Source organism: Carcharodon carcharias, chromosome 2 (genome assembly GCF_017639515.1).
Source record: "Carcharodon carcharias isolate sCarCar2 chromosome 2, sCarCar2.pri, whole genome shotgun sequence".
Classification (NCBI taxonomy): Eukaryota; Metazoa; Chordata; class Chondrichthyes; order Lamniformes; family Lamnidae; genus Carcharodon; species Carcharodon carcharias.
In genome coordinates, this window is record NC_054468.1 from 176,357,728 (window position 1) to 176,381,188 (window position 23,461).

Below are 23,461 nucleotides of genomic sequence, written 5' to 3' on the forward strand. Positions count from 1 at the left end.
AACTGACTGAGTGCCTTGTAGTTTGGAGATTTGATGTGGCAGTGTTCCAGAGCTGCTTTCCAATTGTACAAGTGTAAATAGCAGCTATTAGATATAGATATGTTCTTTAGTTGTTTAATTTTTAATTTAATGCCTGTAGCAAAGGTGAGTCTAAAATGAACCCTGACATAATGAAACTTAGGTTAAAAGCACAGCGGGATTGATTGTGTTCATTAGATTGTGAATGCATCAATTTTTCTATTTTATTCATATCTTTAATGATTTTTACATTAAAGTCTGTAAAGCTCCTGTGTCGTTGTGTTATATTTTGTGGCATAACAGTAGAGTGCAGTGAGAAGGGATTGACTTAAAGCAAGTCTCATAAATTAACAACATGCAAAATTGATATTGAAGTGTTACTAAACAAGCTAGATTTTTATGATACCCAACATAATTTCAACATATAATCTACTTAAAGTTAAGCTTGACCTCATTTTGTTCACAAGGTAATTATGGTCAAGGAAGGACATTTGCCCATCTACCAGTCATTTGTATGATCTTTGAATTTTCGCATCTGCTACTCTACCTGGATCTTTACTCCACTTGTGGAGCTGAATTTTCACTTCGGAGGTTAGAAACAAGAGTCGGGACTGTTTCCAGAGGCGCACCTTTAACTGGCATGAAGACAGGTTCCCTGTCCAATTGGGCTCTCAAAGTTGGAGGGCTGATCAGAGGCCTTCCAGCTTGAGAGAAGCAGCAGGCTGCAGTAAAAGCTAAGCAACTGAGAGGCTCCTTCAACATGAAGGTGCCCTGTCACTAACTTTTAAAAGAACTCAAATAAAAAAATAGAAAAAGCATCCAGAGGATTGTGGGGGCTGGGGGTGGGGAAAGGCTTTGGCTGCACCTAGGCAAACATGCCTACCTGCAGTGCTGGTCCCACCCCAGGGCCTGCCATTGGTTACCCACCTCCAGGTGGTAAAACTCCTCTGCAGCAGGTCAGGAAACTTGAGGTCAGCTGATTTCAGAATCTTCTGCCTTCATTGCCCTGTTTTATTGTCTGCTTTGTCATCTAATTTGAATATTGGTGCTTCCCTCATGTCCAATGAATCTCCCAGAATTCTGTTCCCTCATGTTCCTCAACATTCAATGATAATTACCAATGATTCCATTGTCCACTCTTGTCAGTTTGAGTTGTTTTGGATTTGGAATAACTATAGTATTCAACCAGATATAATATCGGAAGTGTTTCAGCTTGATCATTACACTTGCTAAATATAGAGACATGTTCCATTGGTTGATGCACCTTCCCACAACCCTAGGACAGAAGGTGATTTTTAATTTTCCATTTGAACATAAAAGAAAGTTCCAGATAACACCGTGATCTGTGAGAACAACCACGAAGCAGGGGATGTGGTATGTGAAGTCCTCAGTCTGGCATTATTTATGGAATTTTTGGATTATTAGCGGATGATGAAATTCACCTGCAGCAAATAAGGGGCTGAATTAAACACAGGCAATATTAATAGTCTTTCTGAAGCCCTGAATGTCTGTGAAGCATATGCCAGGTCTCCATCCACACGTGCTTTTAAAGGGGCAGAATTGTTCCTGTTTTTAGAAACAGGCGATGTGCAGGCGTGGTTGATTCTGTACGTGTTTAAGTGTATTCAGGTGGTGAGCATGAATTGGGGATTCTGAACCTATGTATAGGCGATGTTAGTGCCTGGAGAGGGAGCATGCAGTGCCCACTGGGACACTTGAGGCCTTCCATGATGGGTGGGCTGCGCTGCATCATCACCTCTGGAAATTTTGTTTTAATTCGTGAATTCCCCATTTGTTTATAGATTTTTGTTTAACTTATTGATTTTTGTTATGCTAGAAAGCGTATATAGGCTACATTTGAGCCTGGATGTCCCTAGAGAGGGAGTATGCAGTGCCCAATGATATACTTGAGGTCTTCAGCAACTGGTGAACCCCGCGGGGCTGGAGTGCGTCATGGGGACAGGAGCACATCGCAGGCCCCCCTGGGGGCTGGAGCACGTCATGGGCCCCCTGCGGTGGCTGGAGCACATCGTGGGCCCCCCGCGGTGGCTGGAGCACATCGTGAGCCCCCTGCGGTGATTGGAAAGCATCGTGGGCCCCGCGGGGGCTGGAGCGCGTCATGGGCCTCCCTGGGGGCTGGAGCGCATCCTGACCCCCACGGGGGCTGCAGTGTGTCGTGGGCCCACCTAGGAGCTGTAGCATGTTGTGTGCCCCTGTGGGGGCTGGAGCGCGTCGTTAGCCCCTGTGGGGGATGGAGCGCGTTGTGGGTCCCCGCGGGGGCTGGAACGCGTCGTTGTCCCCCCCTGGGGACTGGTGCGCGCGTGGGCCCCTGTGGGAACTGGTGCGCGTCGTGGGCCCCCGTGGGGGCTGGAGCACATCATGGGCCCCCCTGGGGGCTTGAACATGTCGTGGTCCCCATGGGGGCTGGAGCACGTTGTATGCCCCCCTGGGGGCTGGAGCGTGCCTGTGCCCCGCGGTGGCTGGAACACGTCGTGGGCCCCTGTGGGAGCTGGAGTGCGTTATGGGCCCCTGTGGGGGCTGTAAAGCATCGTGAGACCCCCTGAGGGCTGGATCGCATTGTGGGCCCCGCGAGGGCTGGAGCGCGTCATGAGCCCCGCGGAGGCTGTAGAGTGTTAAGGGCCCCCCTGGGGGTTGGAGCACCTCCTGGGCCTCCCTGGGGGCTGGAGCACATCATGGGCTCCCCTGGGGGCTGGAACATGTCGTGGTCCCCATGGGGGCTGGAGCACGTCGTATGCCCCTGTGGGAGCTGGTGCGCGTCGTGGGCCCCTGTGGGAGCTAGAGAACCTTGTGGGCGCCTGTGGGGGCTGGTGCGCGTCGTGGACCCCTGTGGGAGCTAGAGAACCTTGTGGGCGCCTGTGGGGGCTGGTGCGCGTCGTGGGCCCCTGTGGGAGCTAGAGAACCTTGTGGGCGCCTGTGGGGGCTGGTGCGCGTCGTGGACCCCTGTGGGAGCTAGAGAACCTTGTGGGCGCCTGTGGGGGCTGGTGCGCGTTTCTTTAAAGAAGTATATAGGAGCATAGGGCTGGTAATTAATTAATTTATTTGTTCAATAGTTTATTTTCTTTTAGTGGCACTCAGAAGGGTATATAGGGGGCTGGAGCACGTCGTGGCCCCCCGTAGGGGCTGGAGCACGTTGTGGGCCCTGCAGGGGCTGGAGTGCGTCGTGGTTCCCCCTAGGGACTGGAGCGCGTCCTGGGCCCCCCGAGGGCTGGAGTCCGTCGTGTGCCCCGCGGTGGCAGGAGTGCAGCGTGGGCCACGAGGGGGCTGGAGCGTGTCGTGGGCCACGAGGGAGCTGGAGCGCGTCGTGGGCCACGAGGGAGCTGGAGCGCGTCGTGGGCCACGAGGGAGCTGGAGCGCGTCGTGGGCCACGAGGGAGCTGGAGCGCGTCGTGGGCCACGTGGGGGCTGGAGCGCGTCGTGGGCCACGTGGGGGCTGGAGCGCGTCGTGGGCCACGTGGGGGCTGGAGCGCGTCGTGGGCCCCTGTGGGAACTGGAGTGCATTGGGGGCTGGAACACGTCATGGGCACCCTGGGGGCTGGAATGCACCGTGGGCCCCACGGAGGCTGCAGCATGTCGTGGGCCCCAGTGGGGGCTGGAGTGCTGTGGGCCCCATGGGGGCTGGAGTGCGTTGTGGGCGCCCCTGAGGGCTGGAAAGCGTTGTGAGAACCCCTGAGGGCTGGATCGCATCGTGGGCCCCCCGGGGGCTGGAGCACATCAAGGGCCCCCCTGGAGGCTGAAGCGCGTCATGGGCCCCGCAGTAGCTGGAGTGTGTCGTGGGCCCCCCCTTGTGGCTGGAGCGCGTCATGGGCCTCACGGGGGCTGGAGCGCGTCGTGGGCCCCCCCCGGTGGCTGGAGCGCATCGTGGGCCTCGCGAGGGCTGGAGCGTGTCGTGGGCCCTTGCGGGGGCTGGAGTGCATCCTGGGCCCCCTTGGGGGCTGGAGCATGTCGTGGACCCTGGGAACCACGTTTTAATTTAATTAGATAGTTTTCTCTTAAGTTTTATTTTTGATGCAGTGTCCCTTTAAGGAGCTATCACTTTGTAAATAGTCAAATAAAATAAACAATTGTTTCTTTAAAGGAGTATATAGGAGCATAGGGCTGGTAATTAATTAATTTATTTGTTCAATAGTTTATTTTCTTTTATGGGCACTCAGATGGGTATATAGGGGGCTGGAGCGCGTCGTGGGCCCCTGTGGGAGCAGTAGCGCGTCGTGGGCCCTGCAGGGGCTGCAGCACGTCGTGGGCCCCCCTGGGGGCTGGAGCTCATCGTGGGCCCCATGGGGGCTGGAGCACGTCGTGGGCACCGCGCAGGCTGGAACACATCATTGGCCCCCCTGGGGGCTGGAGTGCATCGTGAAACCCTGTGGGAGCAGGAGCACATCGTGGGCCCCCTGGGGGCTGGAGCGCGTCAAGGGCCCCACTAGAGGCTGAAGCGCGTCGTGAGCCCTGTGGGAGCTGGAGCGTGTCGTGGGCCCAATGGGGGCTGGATCGCATCGTGGGCCCTGGGAACCACGTTTTAATTTAATTAGATAGTTTTCTCTTAAGTTTTATTTTTGTTGCAGTGTCCCTTTGAGGAGCTATCACTTTATAAATAGTCAAATAAAATTTAAAAATTCTTTCTTTAAAGGAGTATATAGGAGCATAGGGCTGGTAATTAATTAATTTATTTGTTCAATAGTTTATTTTCTTTTAGTGGCACTCAGAAGGGTATATAGGGGGCTGGAGCGCGTCGTGGGCCCCTGTGGGAGCAGTAGCGCGTCATGGGCCCCCCTGGGGGCTGGAGCGTGTCGTGGGCCCCCCTGGGGGCTGGAACATGTTCATGGTCCCCCCTGGGGGCTGGAGCATATCGTGGGTCCCCCTGGGGGCTGGAATGCATCGTGGGCCCCCCTGGGGGCAGGAGCGCATCGTGGGCCCCCCTGGGGGCTGGAACACATCGTGGGCCCCCCTGGGGGCTGGAGCGCGTGTGGGCCCCGCGGGGGCTAGAGCGCATCATTGGCCCCTGTGTGGGCTGGTGCGCGCGTGGGCCCCCCTGGGGTTTGGATTGTGTCATGGGCCCCCTGAGGGCTGGAGCACGTCATGGGCCCCTGTGGGGGTTGGAGTGTTTTGTGGGCCCCTGTGGGGGCTGGTGCACGTCATGGGCCCCATGGGCACTGGAGCATGCTGTGGTCCCCCCGGGGGCTGGAGCGCGTCGTGGACCCCTGTGGGGGTTGTAGCGCATCGTGGGTCCCATGGGGGCTGGAGTGCATCGTGGGTCCCCCTGGGGCTGGAGTGTGTCGAGGGCCCCCCAAGGGGCTGGAGTGCTCTGTGGGGCCCCCCTGTGAGCTGGATCGCGTCGTGGGCCCCCGTGTCTGCTGGAGTGCGTAGTGGGCCCCCCTGGGGTCTGGAGTGCGTCATGGGCCTCCCTGGGGTCTGGATCGCGTCGTGGGCCCCTGTGCGGCTGGAGCACGTCGTGGGCCCCGTGGGGGCTGGCGCGTGTCGTGGACCCTGTGGGGCTGGAGCACGTTGTGGGCCCCCCTTGTGGCTGGAGCACGTCGTGGGCCCTGTGGGGGCTGGAGCGTGTCGTGGACCCTGGGAACCACATTTTAATTTAATTCGGTAGTTTTCTTTTAAGTTTTATTTTTGTTACAGTGTCCCTTTAAGGCGCTATCACTTGGTAAATAGTCAAATAAAATAAACAGTTGTTTCTTTAAAGGAGTATATAGGAGCATAGGGCTGTTAATTTATTAATTTATTTGTTAAATAGTTTATTTTCTTTTAGTGGCACTCAGAAGGGTATATAGGAGCAGACTAAAACTGTGGTTGTGTTTGGGTTTTTTAAAATTATGTTTCTGCAAATGCAAAATGTATAAAGATTATGCCCCAGTTCTATCCTTCATCACCTAGCTATCTGGAATAGAGACGGTGTGAAGCAAGTGATGGGAACTCCCTGAGCTGGAAGCTTGTGCTCCTCAGGCTGGAATAAGACCAGGAATTTCTGTAGTACACCAAATCAGGGAAGGTTAATGTCCAATAGATTTTCTGTCCACGGCCTTGTAGGGGATTGACATTTGGGCTTTATCTCTGATGTTGTATAGTGTTTACTCTGGCATGGAATGAGCCATTTCATTCAGTCAGATTTTGACTGATGTCTGGAGGAGGAAACAGCCTGCCAATCAAAGCAGATGTAAAGTTTATAAAACTCAAGTTAGCAATGCTGCTAAGAGGATTGGAACTTAATCTTTTTTAGAAATATCTCCAAATTGTCTGTGCCACTTGCTTAATAAAGCATTGTTTGGATGTGATTACTAAGCCAAGAAGCTGAATATTTATAATTGAAGCAACTAGGCACTCTGATAGCGCAGATGTGCATGGGCAACATCCTGATCAATATTACTGAACAATTTCAGAACAATATTTATTTGGCCTTCTCAGTGCTGAAGGTAACATGGAGTTTGTCCACCCACTATCCAATTCTATCTATATCTGCCAGCACGTGCTTTGAAGCTGGTAACCACACAACTCAGGGCAGTGTTATGGTAAATGGGACATCGGCTGGGATTTTACTTCCACAAATGGGTGGGATGAAAAATCATGGCAGATAGCGTCAGGTCAGGCCCCCCATGTCATCATGTCAGAACGCGATTCCACCAGAGGGTAGATGATGAGCCAATTGGGGACTCCATTTGCAATTTGGAAACAAACAATTATGTATCATTTTAATATTGTTAAAGAGACAATTCACAACGATTTTACGAACACCTCAAAATTTTAAGAACACAAGGGCCATATGGCAGATCAGAGCTTCAGCAGCGTGCAAAGGGTGGAAAAGAGATGATTGGGGTCTGTTGCACTTGGCAGACATTTTCACTGAGACCTTTTGATTTAATTGTAAGGAATGAGAAGGGCAACCATTTATCCTGGTTTGAGGCCCACTTGAGCAGTTAATACTCCTGGCAGAGGGCTCATTGGACAGGGGGCTAGAAGGGGGGCCAGGCCTGGGTAGCATTTCTGCAACCATAGGAAGAGTGACTCCTTTAAAACATTGCCCAGGTGGCATGAGGATTGTGCAGTCCGGTGGAATCTGGTGCAGTGATAAAGGCACCCAGTAGCTAGGGTTTACTGATAATGGATGAGCTAGCTCCAGATGCCAGATTGGCAGTGTCATCGAAGACCATCCCTGTCCCGAGACGCCATGTCTGATCTGTGAGCCATGATGGCAGAAGAGGTATGCTCCAATTACACTGGGGGCACCTGATGCCCGTGGCTATCAAGATCTCTGTGGCCATGAATTTTAATGCCTTGGGCTAATTTATGGGGCTTACTGGAGATTTGTGTGATATCTCCCAGTCAGCCAAACATCACTATCAAGATAGTGACTCTTCAAGAGGGTCAGCCAATACACGAAGTTCAGAACCCAGCCGAGAGGGCCAGAGGATCCAACGCCATGGATGGATACCCCAGGTACAAGGTCTCCTAGTTCTTGAAATTTGGAGTTCAAGAAGAAACTAGCCAGAAATATAAAAACAGACAGTAAATGATTCTGCACGTTTATAAAAAGAAAAAGAGTTGCTAAAATGAATGCTGGCTCCTTAGTGGATGAGACTGAGGAATTAATATCTGGAAACCAGGAAATGGCAGAGACTTTGAGCAAGTATTTTGTTTCAGTCCTCACAGTAGAAGACACAAACCACACCCACTCACAAGAATAGTAGAAAAACAGGGGGCAAAAGGGAGGAAGAAACTTAAAACAATCACTATCATTAGATGAAAAGTACTAAATGAATTAATGGGACTAAACATTGACAAATCACCTGGACCTGATGACTTGCAACATAAGACTTTAAAAAAAATGGTTGCATTGGTTGTAATCTTCCAAAATTCCCTACATTCTGGACATTTGTCCCAGACAAATGTAACACCTCTAATCAAGAAAGGAGGGAGACAGAAAGCAGGAAACTAGGCCAGTTAGTCTAACATCTGTGATTGGGAAAATGCTAAAATCCTTTATTAAGGAAGTACTTGCAGAACATTTTCACAATCAGGTAGAGTCAATGTGGTTTTGTGAAAGTGAAACAGTGTTGGACAAATTCATTTGAGTTCTTTGAGGATATAACAAGTAGGGCGGATAAAGGGAAACCAGTAGATGTAGTATATCTGGATTTCCAAAAGGCTTTCAATAACATAATACAATAAAGATTCCTGCACGATGTAAGACCTCCATGTCGGGGGTGATATATTAGTATGAATAGAGGATTAGCTAATTCACAGGAAACAGAGTCGAGATTAGTGGATCACTTTTGGGTTTGCAAATTAAATAGTGGAGTGCCTCAGGGATCAATGTGAGGGCCTCAATGATTCGCTATCTATATTAATGACTTGGATGAGAGGACTGACTTTTTTAGCCACATTTACTGATGATACATAGATAGGTAGAAAAGCAAGTTGAGGAGGATATTCTGCAAAGGGATATAGATAGGTTGAGTGGGCAAAAAATTGATAGATAGTGTAAAACGTGGGAAAATGAGAGTCATCCACTTTGGCAGGAAGAATAAAAAAGCAGGATATTATTTAGATGGAGAGCAATGAAAAAATGCTGCAGTGCAGAGGGATCTGGATGTCCATGTACATGAATCACAAAAAGTTAACATTCAGGTACATTTACCTCTTTAATTACTTGCCGTACCTGAGAATGTTGCCCCTTATTACAAGGGGGATGGAGTATAAAAGTAGAGAAGTCTTGCTACCACTGTAAAGTGCTCTGGTGAAACCATACCTAGAGTACTGTGTGCAGTTTTGGCCTCCTCACTTAAGGAAGGATATACTTACATTGGAAGCTGTGAAGAGAAGGTTTACTTGGCTGATTTCTGGGATGAAGTGGGTGGCCTGGGATGAAGTGGGTGTCTTACGTGGAAAGGTTGAGCAGGTTGGGCCTACACTCATTAGAGTTTAAAATAATGAGATCTTATTGAAACATATACAATCCTGAGGGGACTGGACAGGGTAGATGCTGAGAGGATGTTTCCCTTTGAATTAGGGGCCATAGTTTAAAAATAAGGGGTATCCCATTTAAGATGGAGATGAAGAGGATTTTTTTTCTCAAAGGGTCATTAATCTTTGAATTTCTCTTCCACAAGGAGCAGTGGAGGCTGGGTCACTGAATATATTCAAGGCATATCTAGACAGATTTTTGATCTTCAAAGGAGCCAAGGGTTATGTGAAGTAGGTCACAATCAGATCAGTCATTCTGTAATCAATGTGGGTGTCTTAGCTTAGGTTGTCTTTGGTTAGGAGCAATAGAGACTGCTGGATGCAAGGCTGCTGGTAAACTTTAGCTTTTATTAAACATTCTTCTATGTACAGGATAAAGCTTAGCACGAGGCTACCTCTCAGCATGCTGTTGTCATGTAATCTTACATTGCTGAAGATGTAGGCTGTCTATTTACATTTACCCTTTACATAACATCTCCCTCCCCAAGCCTCTGACAATATTAAATACATTATTTACATTATCCTACATTCAGGATCTTATTGGCTGATGGAGCAAGCTCAAGTGCTGATGGCCTACTGGTGCTCCTAAATCTTCTGATCTTGTAGCCATCAAGGCTCCCACAGACTAGCTTCATTACCCAGAAGGGATATCATTCCCTCAACATTCAAATTCTCTGTGACCACTGCCAGTGGATCCTGCATGTGTATGCCCATGATCCTGGGAGCAGCTACGATGCTTACATTTTCCGGCACTCCTAGGTGCCTAGGTTTTTTACCCCCATGTACTGCATTTCTGCAAGGATGGATAATTGCTGACAAGGGCTACCCACAGAGAGCTGCAGAGGAAGACAAGGGCGAAGGCAGATGAATGCTATAATGACAGCCCTGTTGTGCCAAGAACTACTTTTGAGCAGACAGGCCATCAATCACCTCAAAATGAGATTAAGATATCTGAGTTGATCATGTGGGGCATTTCAATATTCCCTGCAAGATTCCCCCAGATCATGGTGGTACACTGCACTCTGTTGTGGCATTTATTTAGGGGTCTCATATAAAACTGCTGTGCATCATCAGAAAGGATGTGATGCAAATACTCATATAATCATCAGGCAGAACGTAGGAGCTCTTAAAGAGATCAGACATGTTAACAAACCTTCCAGATATTCTTGAATACTGTTTCATCTCTTCAAATAAAAGAAGCCACCTAATTGAGTTACCAATCTCTTCATGTGGTTAGTGTGTTTGTGTATAGTAAAAAACACAATGTGGTGCCAGCTGGTGGTGTTTGAAGATTTGACTGGCAGATTTTGCACAACTTGCCTAACTGAACCCCTCCACATGCAACAGACTTCCAGTGTGTGGGTGTCTGAAGACCTAACAAGTATATCTACAGCACTTCCATCAGTGCAGAAGTATTTTTGTGAGCATTTCTGCAATAGTGTCGGTGTCCAGTACACAGCAGATCCACATGGTCAGAACATCACACCTTGCTTCAACAAGCAGGCATCGGGTACCGGTAAAACAACTACAAAATCAGGGGGCATAAGCCTTAGTCCAATTGCTGTAACAGGTTACACAGGAGCAACTGTTAGAGAACCAACTCGGTGAGGTGTAGCACTGGATAGGGCTCTGTTAACGGAGTAACTACTTTTCCTGTGGGCCACCAAACCAGGAGCACTGCGGTCGGCTAAAGGTTTGCAACATGGCCAGGCAAAAGAGTCAGTTGAGGGGCAGCCGCCAACAGCTTGAGGGCTGAAAAACACTTTCATCACCATTAAATAATTTCTTTAAGCACTGGGGCATATTTATTCCGAAACACAGTTTTTGTGGATAGGGCCTAACAAAAGCAGGGGATGGGAGCAACAGCACTATCCATCCTGAGCCTAACAACAGGTTGTGGTCATCCAATAAACTGCAAGCAAATGGATCCAAACATTTTAAGCTCTGAAGAGCTGTGCACACCTGAGCATTTATTCCTACCACAGATCTCATTGAAACTCTTGTGAACACTAACAGGATGACCACAAAATTTCCATCCCTGTACTGGAAGGCTGCAGACCCCCTTACTGAAATAAAATCAGAAAATGCTGGAGGAGCTCAGCAGGTCTGGCAGCATCTATGGAGAGAGAAACAGAGTTAATGTTTTGAGTCCGTATGACTCTTCTTCAGAACTGAGGAGCAGGGACCTCTCTACTGAGTTCAATTTGTTCAGGCAACTGATGGAGCTATGTCTTCAAGACCTAATTATTTCCGAACCAGGCAAATAAGCCATCAAAGTCAAAATTGCCATAGAAAACAAAGCTATCAACAAACTGAACATAACTGGGCGCTGTCAGAAGATGACCTCAAAGAGCCAAACAAAATATGGTCTACCTTGGAAGACCAGTTAAGCTTCATTTTTGAATATATCATCTGGAATTTATGTCTTTCAGACAACAACCCAAGGAACTGCTACAGAGATAAGGGGTGCGATTGTAACTTTTCAGAGGTGGGACTGGCTGATAGAGTTAGAAGCTATCACAAGCTTGATGATTGTATCAGTGCAAATCAGAAGGATCTTTTGGACCAACCCAAAAATTATAGCTTGGAAGCATCGCTATGAAGTGGATGCAAGTGTGAAGCAATCTTTATGGGTAGACAGAGTTTATAGATTCTGAGCACTATGTCTGCCATTGGCACAGTAACCAATTCAAACAAACCTGGTAAGCTATGCAGGTGTTGCAATCACATACATGTATCCAGAAAATATTCAGCTTCCCGCGACATATGCAAGGGTGGACATTGGAAGGAATAATGCAGAAAACACAGTCAGATGCAGGACAGGTACAGCATTTGAGCGAACAAAGGGAGATATCATAAACAGCAAATCGATGAAATGACCAGCCAGACTGCAAGTTTGGATGATGAGGTTGACCAGAGCACACACACTGAGCAGACGTTCCAAACAGGCAACATGGCAGGACATATTGACACTGTTGTACTATTCAAAGCCTTTGCCACTGTTCACGTTGTATTCCCACTGAAACCTGGGAAACATATGCCGTGGACAAAGGTTGGTGCAGGTGCTAACATCCTTCCACTTTGCATACTGAAAAGCATGTACCTGCAGGGGTGGAAAGGGATACCTCAGCAAGCTACTGCCTAACTCACAGCCTACAATGGCTCGGAGATTCCATCCCTGGGATCCAGGGATCCTGCAACAATTCACCATGGTCAATCCAGATATTCTATATTGTGGGCACCACAGGTTCAGCAATTATAGGCCTACCAGCATGCAATGATCTGAATTTAGTTATTATTCACAGCATTGACAAAACAATGGTAAAGACAACAGACCACAAGGACAATCCTGTTACCTCTGTAGCTGACCTAACATCATTATACCCTGATAGGTTCAACAAGATTGGAGTTTCGAAGACGATGCAATGCTGCAGATACTTGCAGATGCTCTTCCTCCACTTAAGTGTAGCATCCATATCCAGAGTAAGCTGAAAGTAGAATTGGATAAGATGGAAAGAGATGGCATTATCTGTAAAGTCCAGCAACACATCGATTGGTGTATCACCTGCATTGTCAAAAAATATGGCTTTATACGAGTTTGTTTAGACCCAAGACATCTGAATGCATCAGAAATTATGCTGGTATAAAACTTCCACACTCATGGGGAAAAAAACCTCAAGTTTGCAAATGCCAAATTTTTCTCCAGACGACTCTAAAAATGGATACTGGTTGGTCCATTTGGAAAAGACCTCTCAGGGACTAATGACATTCCATAGAATTAGATCAATTGGCAGTGATTTCAATTTTCCTTTATTATGGAATAGATCTTTCATTTTATCCCCAGTGTTACTGAAGAACAGGTTTTCATCTGTCTTCAGATACAAAGCCACTGACTGTTCAACAATTACCATCCAGGCTTTCCATAAAAGTCAAGACCTTTTTCAACAACATATAGACTGTATGACTGTATTGAATGGAAAACATTAGCTTTGGTTTTTGGAATCAAATGTTTCAAAGTTTATCATGAAATCCAATCACAAACCACTTGATCTGGTGTAAACCGTTAACTAGCGCATACTCATCAAAATACAAGGCTACGACTGTGACATAGGCAACAAGCCAAGTAGTTCCATGGTCACATCTGACACTTTAAGTCATTAAACTAACCCATTTAAGCTGCAGATATTTTCTTCAATCTGCAAGCAGATTTCATCAATTATGAAATAGAAGACATCTTACAGGTCAACTTCATGAGCTTTGGGCCATATAAATGCCAGCAAACGCAACAGGAAATGTCCGGTGATTCCGTGTTGCAACATTTATGGAAGACTGTGATTGGCAGGTGGCCAGAGTCCTTCCAGATGCTTGAAGACCATTTTGGCTTAATAGAGATGAGCACTGGATACTTCGAGGTGTTATCTTCAATGGCAAGCAATTCCTTATTCTAGAATCCCTCAGATCTGACATTCTACAACAATTACACCAAACACACATGGAGATGGATCAAACCAGGAGACTGACTAGAGGATCTCTATACTGGCCATGGATGCATCAAGACATCACAACAGCCAAGAGGGAATGTGAGGCATACAGTCACCAGAAATAACCATTATTACCACTATGAAGTATCAACACAGCCATGGGCCAGAATTGCAAATGGTCTCTTCAGCACCTGTAGAGATGATTGCTTGGTTGTGACTGACTATTTCTCAAAATTTTCCATCATAAATCAGTTACACAACACATCCAGTGCAGCCATTGCAGATACGTTGGGCAGAATTTTCCGTGCCCATTGCATCAGACGTTCTGGCGGTTGTGAGCAGACAATATGGCTGGAAGGCCAAAAATCGGTTTCACAATGTTGTGAAGCTAGTTTGCAATTGTTTGCTCTGCCTGTCAATGGTGGGCCTCATTTCCCGTCACTGTACTTTGGGAACTTCATTGTAACTCATCTGCATATCAAAAGCCCATTTCACCCAAATCACCCCCCAATGCTGGATCAACCGAGCATGTCCGCATGATTGTATGCCAACGTTTGTAACAACAGCATTTATAAGGTGTGCACCTGGCTAGCAACACTTCAAGGGGAACTTGGAGATGAGAGCACAGTAACAATGCGCAGCGATCAAGAGGGTCACCTGTTGGACTTCAAGGTCAAGGCGTCATGCATTCAGATGTATGCAAATGCAAGTTACGTTTTCCCAGCTGGCTGACAGTGCAGGGCTGAGGCAAGAGCTGCACTGCGGTTGAGGTGAGTTGGGGGAGATGTGCAAATGCTGCCCTGTGGGTGATGGTGGTGCAGAAGCACGTGGTGTGTAGATGGGGGAGAGAAGCAGCCACGCATTAAGAAAACGTTGTATAAAGTGACCATTCCTCTGCAGCTGAGACAGTTCAGACACAGCCATATTGACATGCTTGGAGTTGGGCCTCTAGCTAATCTGCCTACTCAAGCAATGCAGAGGCCTCAAAGTGCCACCAAATGCTCCAGAGCTTTTCAAACCTCGGGCACAGACTACAAACCAACGAGCATTCTAGTGGACTGCTGAACAGCTGGACGACTGGGCAAGTTGTACAATCTCTTTGCGAAAGTTGGCCATGGAGCAGTAACTGGTGGAGGTGCTCACAGCCCCTTGCGCTGTCATCATTCAGGTTTGCACCAGTCTCCCCCATGGTTCAAGTGCAGCTTTGCAGTGTGGGTTAGGAGAATGCCTGCGTCTGAACGAGAGAACAGCATGCAGTCCAGTGGGCAAATCTGCCACCAAATAGTCAGGTGGAGTGAGGCAGATGTGGTTGGGGCTTTGGGCAACCATGCAGCACACTAAACTCTAGCCATTCAAGTGGTGGCCATCACTTTCTGGGATGCATTAAGGGGCCTTCAGATTTAAGCAAGAGATGTTCTTAGTACACTCAAGCTAACCCTCGTGTCTCTCTCTTTTATTCTGCAGGAGGAGTGCATCAAGATCATGGGGCCTGGTGACCTATTTGTATGCCTCATGGCTCACAGAGCAGAGATAAAGGGGAAAAGAGGTGCCTGGCTGGGCAAAGAGAGAGCAGCACCCTCTGGAAGAAAGGGCAGCAGGGGCTCCTGTGCATGCCACTGAAGAACCACAGTGACTTGTCGCTGGTCCTGCCTAGCTAGACCCAGGGTCTATAGACGGGACTTGTCATCCCTGCTGATGACCAAGAACCAGTGTCGTTGAAGACTACACATGTCCAGGGAACTAGTCAGTCACATCTGCCAGCTGCTGCAGGATTTGGAGCCACAGGGAGATGCAGGACATCCACTGCCAATGGCCGTGAAAGTGACCGCGGCACTTAATGTCGATGCCAGTGGCTCCTTCCAGGGCTCCACAGGTAACCTCTGTAGGATCTCACAAGTGCATCCATGAGGTCACAGACACCATCTTCGTGAAAGCACACAACTTTGTGCGTTTCGCCAGAGACCAGGAAAGCCAGGAAGCAAGCGCACTGGGATTTGCCCATATCTCATGTTTCCCACAGGTGCAGGGTGTCATTGACTACTCTCACATGGTGCTCAGATCTCCATAGCAACAATTGGTCATCTATGTCAACTGCAAGCGCTTCCACTCACTGAATGTTCAGCTGGTGTGCGACTATCACAAATGCATTCTGCAGATCTGTGTATGGTTCCCAGCGTGTGTCAACGACTCCTACGTTCTCAGTCAGTCACAGATCCCTGACATCTTCCAGGATTCACAGAGGCTGCGGGGATGGCTCCTCGGGGACAAGGGCTACTCGCAGGGGATGTGATTGATGGGCCCGTGGGGTGGCCTCAGACTGCAGCAGGGAGAAGGTATAATGAGGCTCATGCTGCAACTCATGCCTTGTTGGAACAAGCCATCGGGATGCTGAAATGAGTTTCGGGTGCCTGGACCAGTCTGGTGAAGCCCTGCAATATAGTCCACAGAGGGTGTCACATATCGTCATCGCCTGCTGCACCCTTTACAACCTGGTGCTGCAATGGAGAGAGGAGCTGGCTGAGCAGTTGGAGTTACCTGCCTTCTCCGATGAGGAGGACGTCGACAGGGATGAGTGTGAGGAGATCCTTTATAGGCAAGGATGACGGCGAAGGGGCGGATCACACTGGCCAGCCAAGGCACTGGCACTTGGGAGGCCCTCATAGCTGCAAGATTCAACGAGGATTTTGCCGACACGCAGTGAGGAAACACCATAGATCCTCACATTGCATTTGTGAATGTTTGACTCCTGTCTGGCTGATGGCAGCGCACATACCCTCTGTGATAAAGCTTCTGTTATGGAGATGCAACAGATACCCATAGTCCCTACATTCCAGGAAGACGATGATGACATGCAGTGGGGCCACTCCTTGGATCCTCACATTGCTTATGTGAATGTCTGACTGCTGTCTGGCTGATGGGACCTCATATGTGCTCTATGAATGATGTCATATCATGGAGATGCAGCAGGGAAACCTTCACTTCTCCTGATCCTATGGCATCCTTCATGAGCTGAACCCTTCATAACCACACTGTCACCGGACATAGATGCTGATGGGATGGGGGATCAGCCGTACTTCAAAGGATTTGGGAGCACACAGAGAGAATGACGGAATCCTGGCAGCCCAGGACATTCTGGTAGCAATGATAAGCCGCACTGAGGTGCAGGCATGACGGATATGTCCCGTGACAGTGAAGACGCACCATCAGTGTGCGGGGGAGGTTACAGACTGCACAGGGAAGAGGCCCTGGACTGAGACACCTGTCTTTATCTTGTGCAGGGACCAAGGTTCCACACTGAGCGACATGAACACTACTCATTAGAACAAGGAGCCTAAGGCAAAGAAACTTTCTTGGGAGTTTATTAACAAAGTGAACATTATGTACAAGTGATTAATACCTGTGTCCAGGCTGTGCAACTCCGCAGCTACGTTTACGGCTGGATGCCCCTTGGAAAGGAGTGCGCGATGTCTGCTGGCACTTTTGAGGCCTTCTGTGGTTGGTGGGCACCGAGCTTTATAGACCCCTTTCATCACGTTTTTGTTTAAGGTTTGTAAGTTTCCTTTAAATGTTGTATTTTGTTTTTGCAGTTTCCCTTTAAGGGGCTGCCTTTTAATTTGTCCCTGATTTTGTTAATTTAGTTCATTTGTGTTGTAACAGAAGAGTTACATCTTCTTAATCTTCCTAACCCCACCGCTACATCTTGGTGCTGCCCTGACCTCTACAGTGGAGGTGTTGACCTTGACGGGCGTCCTCTGGAGGGCCAAGACCTGAAGGGCTATAGCCTGCTTTTGGGGTCCTGCTGTGGAGCTAGATTTGCTGGGGTCACAGAAAGTAGGGTTTCAGATGGTCCGGACACTCCAGGAGTCACCTGGGTGGAAGCTGATCCTCCTCCCTATGGGTGTCCAATGGCCCTTGATGGGCTTCTTGAAGAGGAGTGGTGGCTGGAGTGAGATAGAACTGCCCTGCACCCCTCTCGCATTGGCACTGTTGGAGGACAACTATGGCTTCAGCGGTGGAGTTCAGCCTGCACAGCATTACAGGACTGATGACCTGGACCAAGGTCTCCGTAGTGACTGCCATCCTACCAGTGTTGACCTCAGTGCCAGTGCTATCACCTCAGAGTGAAGGCAGACAGACTCCTCCATCGTGCCTTGCAATCTGAGGCGTGCAGCGGACATTCCTTCCTGACATACCGGTGTTTACCTTTGCAGCTCCAGCAACTGAGGTATGACAGAGTCCAGCTTTTGTTTTAGTGTCAACCCAAGGACTGGTTGGGGGCAACCATGGCATGTGTGCTCATCAATTTTACATTTGAATAGCAGCAGGTGGAGGTCTTGTGGTGCAGTGGTAGCATCCCTGCCTCTCAGCCAGATGCTTTGGGTTCAAGTCCCACTCCAGGACTTGATAGCCAAGGAAGGTGTGATCATAATGTGGCTAAACAGGTTGAGTATCAACTTGTTAGTCCTTCCAACATATGCCAGTGGTAAGTGCAGGAGAGATTCCTGGTCAGCCATGTAATGGAAAGAAATTGGAGCCTCTACCATCATTACCCATGGCTCCAGACTACAACATGCTTGTAAAAGTGTATGTTGCCACAGCAACTCGCACTCCTTGGGGAACCAGTTGGATGGATGGTTGGTGTGGTGCTAACAGCATGGGGTTCGATCCCTCTTCTGGCAGGGGTTGATTTAGGACCGGCCTCCTTTACCTACCCATGGTGGAGATCGTGATGTTGTGGCCTGGACCTCAGGCAGAGAATTCAAGAAGTAACAGGTGCCAGTGGATGACAGGATCTAGGTTTACAGCAGAGATGAGTGGCTTATGTGTGCTTGTAGTGTGGATCTTAATTTGGCTGGAAACTGAATTGGTAAGTGTCAGCTGAAACATGAGGGCCTATGTGCCCCCGGAGCTTGCCCTGTGCTTATATCTTGGCACCCTCTAAATGGCCCCTCATGTCTTACAGGATGATGTGGGTCCTCTTCAGCTTCTCAATCTTCCTCCTTATCTGAGGATGCCTTGCGCTCCATTATGTCTTCACCCACAACCCCATTCCACACCCTCCCCACAGCACTAGGCTGTGTAGAGTATGCTGTGTTTTCTATCTTACTCAAACAGACCAACCACACAAAGAGAATTGGCAACTCGATTTGATGGGTTCTTTTATTTGAAGAGATGAAACTATATACAACAATATCTGGGTGATTAGTTAACACGTCTGGTGTCTCAGACCAATCTTATCATCTGCCTGATGATCACAAGAATGTATACATCACATCCTGTCTGGCACAGTAGTTTCAGATACACCCCTTAAAGATATACCACAAAATTCTCCTTTCTTACTAACATAAAGTTGTACCCTTCAATATTCAGGATTATTTACAGTACACGAAAAGAAAGCTGTTATGAGTCTCTGAAGCACAATGGTGGTTTGCTGAGATGCCTGGAATTGGTGACTGTGAAGTTGGTTTGAGATTGCTGTATGTTCTTAGAATTCTGTTTGTCTGTAGTAGTGCTGTGCTTGGGTCATGGCTAAGATTGCAACGAGTTTAACTGGTGTTGTGTTCATACCTTTTGTCCAAAGTTTAGGTTAGGTAGTTCTTTGCCCACATGCCAATCATTTGCACCCTTCACTTTCCTCTGGTTTTCAATGAATGCATCTCGTACTCCTGGAAGTATTGATGAATGATGACAGGGCAGGGTTGTTCGCACTTGTATGCCAAACAAGAATTCTGCTGATAAAGGAATGGTTGCACTGAGCAGTGTGACTTTAAGGTGTGACATTGCAACATGCAAATTTATTTAGTTTGCCATCATTTGATAATTAAGGACTTCACAGTATGTACCATATGCCATGCTATTAGACCTGGAGTAGTGTGGTGATAAGGTAGTTTGGTCAACTCCCCACTGTTCACTCATCGACTTGAATGATTTTTCAGTAGTTGGGGCTGTTGTCCTAAACAACTTGTTGTGGTGCCCCAAATAGGCTAAAGATTGAACTCCGGGTGGAATCGTCCATATTCGCACTAAATATTGCAGTGGACGGGAAAAGAACGTTTTACCCGCTGACCGCAATGGCAGCTTTTCACACTGTATTGTCCCAATCCCACCTCATTAATCATGCATTCCCAGGAAACATGCCGTTTCACTGGCGGGCAGCCTCTGATTTGTCGCCACTCCATCACCTCGTCACAACCTTACACTGGGCACCATACTTAAAGTGCAGCCGCATGTACACCTCTCAGTGCTTCGAGACCAGGACTGCTGCACAGAAGACAAGGCAAGGTGTAGCCCCCGATTCAGTGACATGTCCCTGGAGCATCATTTGGATGCCATGGAGGCCTGCCGTGATGTCCTCTACCGTCACTCTGATCGCAGGCGGGGCAACAATATCACAAATCTAGCATGGGAAGCAGTGGCAGCGGTGGCCAGTGCCAATGCCCTGCAAAAGAGGACAGCCACCTAGTGCCACAAGAGGATGAATGATCTCCTCTATTCCACCAGGGTAAGTCACTCTCATCCCTCTCAACTCACACATCCACAGGGATCTCACTCACTGCCAGCTCAAGGGACATGACCATTCATGCTGTCACATACACCTTCATTGTCCTTATCCCATCAATGGCACCACTCACCACCTACACATGCCAGGCATATTTACCTGGCCTGACAGGCATCCTGCTTACACTCTCTCCATTTGAATTCATGAGGACAAGCTTGCACACAACAAAAGGGAAAGGTTGCAAACTGGGAGGAATGCCTGAAATCAAGATCCTCATGGACTTTGAAAATAAAGCCACGCAGCTGGCCCTAGAAGAACTGGACTGTTCCTGTACTCCCACAGCTCTTCGACTGTCAGAGCCTGCATCTGTCACAGCCTATGATAGTGGGACAGAAGCCTGTGTGCCACTGTTGCTAGTTTGTGACCCAGAATCTACTCCTGGACACCTACTGACCGTGATGACAGTATCTGAGTTATTGGTGGTGGGAAAAGGTGACACTGCACCCTGAGAGGTCCTCTCCTCCTCGTCAGAGGTGGAAGAATGTCCCACAGAGGCAGCAGCTCTCTGCTCCTCCAATTGGCCTGTGTGAGAAAACATACGGGATGGCACACCCATCCCTTATGCTGTCCTGTTGCTTCCCTTTCCAATTTCTAAGGCAACTCACCCTTCTCTGATTGCAGTCTGGCCTCACCATCCACAATGAAGTGGCCACCCTGGTAGCCTGCCAGCTCTAGTGCCTCCTCCTTCATTGAGGTCAGGAACATGAGCAGTAATACCGTTACTTGTCCATACCTGCTCCCTTGTATGCTGGGCCCCCTTCTTCTGAGGAAACCCAGGAGAATGATGTCTGTGGCCACACAAGAACAATCACAAAGACAAACAATGCATAGATTACAAAAGTAGGGAGGTCATGTTGGCGTTGTATAAAAACTTGGTGAGGCCAAAGCTGGGGTACTGTGTGTGGTTCTGGTCGCCACATTTTAAGAAGGATGTGATTGCACTGGAGGGGGTGCAGAGGAGATTCACCAGGATGTTGCCTGGGATAAAACATTTAAGTTATGAAGAGCGGTTGGATAGACTTGGGTTGTTTTTGTTGGAGCAGAGAAGACTGAGGGGCGACCTGATTGAGGTGTACAAGATTATAAGGGGCATGGACAGGGTGGATAGGGAGCAGCTGTTCCCCTTAGTTGAAGGGTCAGTCACGAGGGGACATAAGTTCAAGGTGAGGGGCAGGAGGTTTAGGGGGGATGTGAGGAAAAACTTTTTTACCCAGAGGGTGGTGATGGTCTGGAATGCACTGCCTGGGAGGGAGGTGGAGGTGGGTTGCCTCTCATCCCTTCAAAAGTACCTGGATGAGCACTTGGCACGTCATAACATTCAAGGCTACAGGCCAAGTGCTGATAAATGGGATTAGATAGGTAGATCAGGTGTTTTTCATGTGTTGGTGCAGACTCGATGGGCTGAAAGGCCTCTTCTGCACTGTGATTCTGTGATTCTGTGACAATGACTGATTGCCTTATGTGCTTGCTGCAGCATCTGTGGCCTATGATATGCATGTGGTACTGGGTCACTCCAGAGCAACTTTGTACGTGGTCAACAGTGCCAAGCTCATATCCCAATAGGGCTGCAGACATCCCTTGGCAAGTAGATGGTGCAGCCTCCACCCATTGCCACACAAACATTGAGCTCTCACTGCCCAGCATCTATACACTCACACTTATCCGTTTATGCCCTCTAAAGGGAACTAATGTTGTCACTCACCCTTGTGGAATGAGAAGTTCATTGAACAACTTGCAGCATTGCAGCCAGGTTCTCCAGACTGTTGTAATATGATTTTAGCCCAAGGTATTACATCATTATAATAATACAACACAGATGTCCCAGGGTGCTGATCTCCTCTGCAAACTCATCCAGGATTGGAGGGACATCTCCTCCTTCAGTGTCTAATGAAGAGGAGATCCCACCTTACCTGAGCAGCCTGGAGGAGAACATGCACAGAGTGATCACTGAATTGTGGGGCTGCCCAAGTTTTGGCTTGTGCTGTGCCCACAAATGGATTCCAAAGGTGTTCTCATTGCTGGATTGGTGACAGCTGCTTATCTAAGATTATGGGGGTTCCTTGGTCTCAGGAAGAAGTTTTCTTGTTGTTAGGCCGAGGGCGAGGCCAGGTGCAGGCTTGGGGCGAGGCCAGGTGCGGGCCCGGGGCCAGGTCAGCTGCAGGCCCAGGGCCAAGCCAGTTGCAGGCTGTGGGTGAGGCCAGATGCAGGCCGTGGGTGAGGCTAGCTGCAGGCCAAGGGTGAGGCTAGCTGCAGGCCGAGGGTGAGGCTAGCTGCAGGCCCAGGGCCAGACTAGCTGCAGGTCCCAAGGCCAGGCTAGCTGCAGGCCAAGGGCGGGGCTGGCTGCAGGCCGGGGGCGGGGCTGGCTGCAGGCCGAGGGCGGGGCTGGCTGCAGGCCGAGGGCAGGGCTGGCTGCAGGCCGAGGGGGAGGCTAGCTGCAGACCGAGGGGGAGACTAGCTGCAGGCCCAGGGCGAGGCTAGCTGCAGGCCCAGGGCGAGGCTAGCTGTAGGCCCAGGGCGAGGCTAGCTGCAGGCCCAGGATGAGTCTGCAGAGGGGGTGGTCTCTGTTGAAACACCAGAGCTCTCATTCCCAGTCACTGTGACCTTTTCTGTATTTGACCATTTCTGGCCATTGAGTGAGAACAGGATCAGGCTCATCTGTGATCTCCCCAGCCAGAGTTAGGTCAGAACTTTACAGCCCCATCGCTGTGGGGGCAGGGCTGTAAAATCCAGGAGCTGTTCAAAAGTCCATTGACTTTGGCAGGATCCAAAGATCTCACCAGCAGGATGGTCTGTAACATTCCACCATTAGACTCACTGTTAGTTCATACATGACTACTGGTGACTTGTGTGAAATCATGGAAAGAGTAATATAAAAATGTTTCTGAATCTGCCTTACTCAATTCTTCAAATGCTGATTAGGACAGGGATGTCAAGGAAGGCACTAACTGGAAAGAAGGAAACTAGTGGCTGGAGGGGGGGAAAGGGGTGGGGGGTGAAACTGTCTATACCAGCCGCGTGAATTGAATTGGCAGACAATTGTTCACTCCACCTAATCCTCTTTCCACAGAATGATAGTTCAAAATCTTTTTGGAGACCGGCTTCCTTGTGTCACTTCACTTTTACTTGGTTTGAAATGAAAAATCTTGCCAATATTTTCAAAGGCAATGAAAAATAAAAACTGGTATGGTGAAAAACTGCCTGCCAATTTGCTATGAGTCCATTTTGCACTCCTGGCACTGACCAATTTCACCCTCCTTGAGATCAAATCAATCTGTAATGCTTTTGTTAATTTCTAATTAGTCAGCTAAAAATCACAATAAACAGTAAATCAAAATTACTAAGGCAGGAGAGGCTTGTCTGTGATGTATTCATTGGGAATGCTACACAGCATGAGGAAATCTGAAGAAAATTATCAAAAA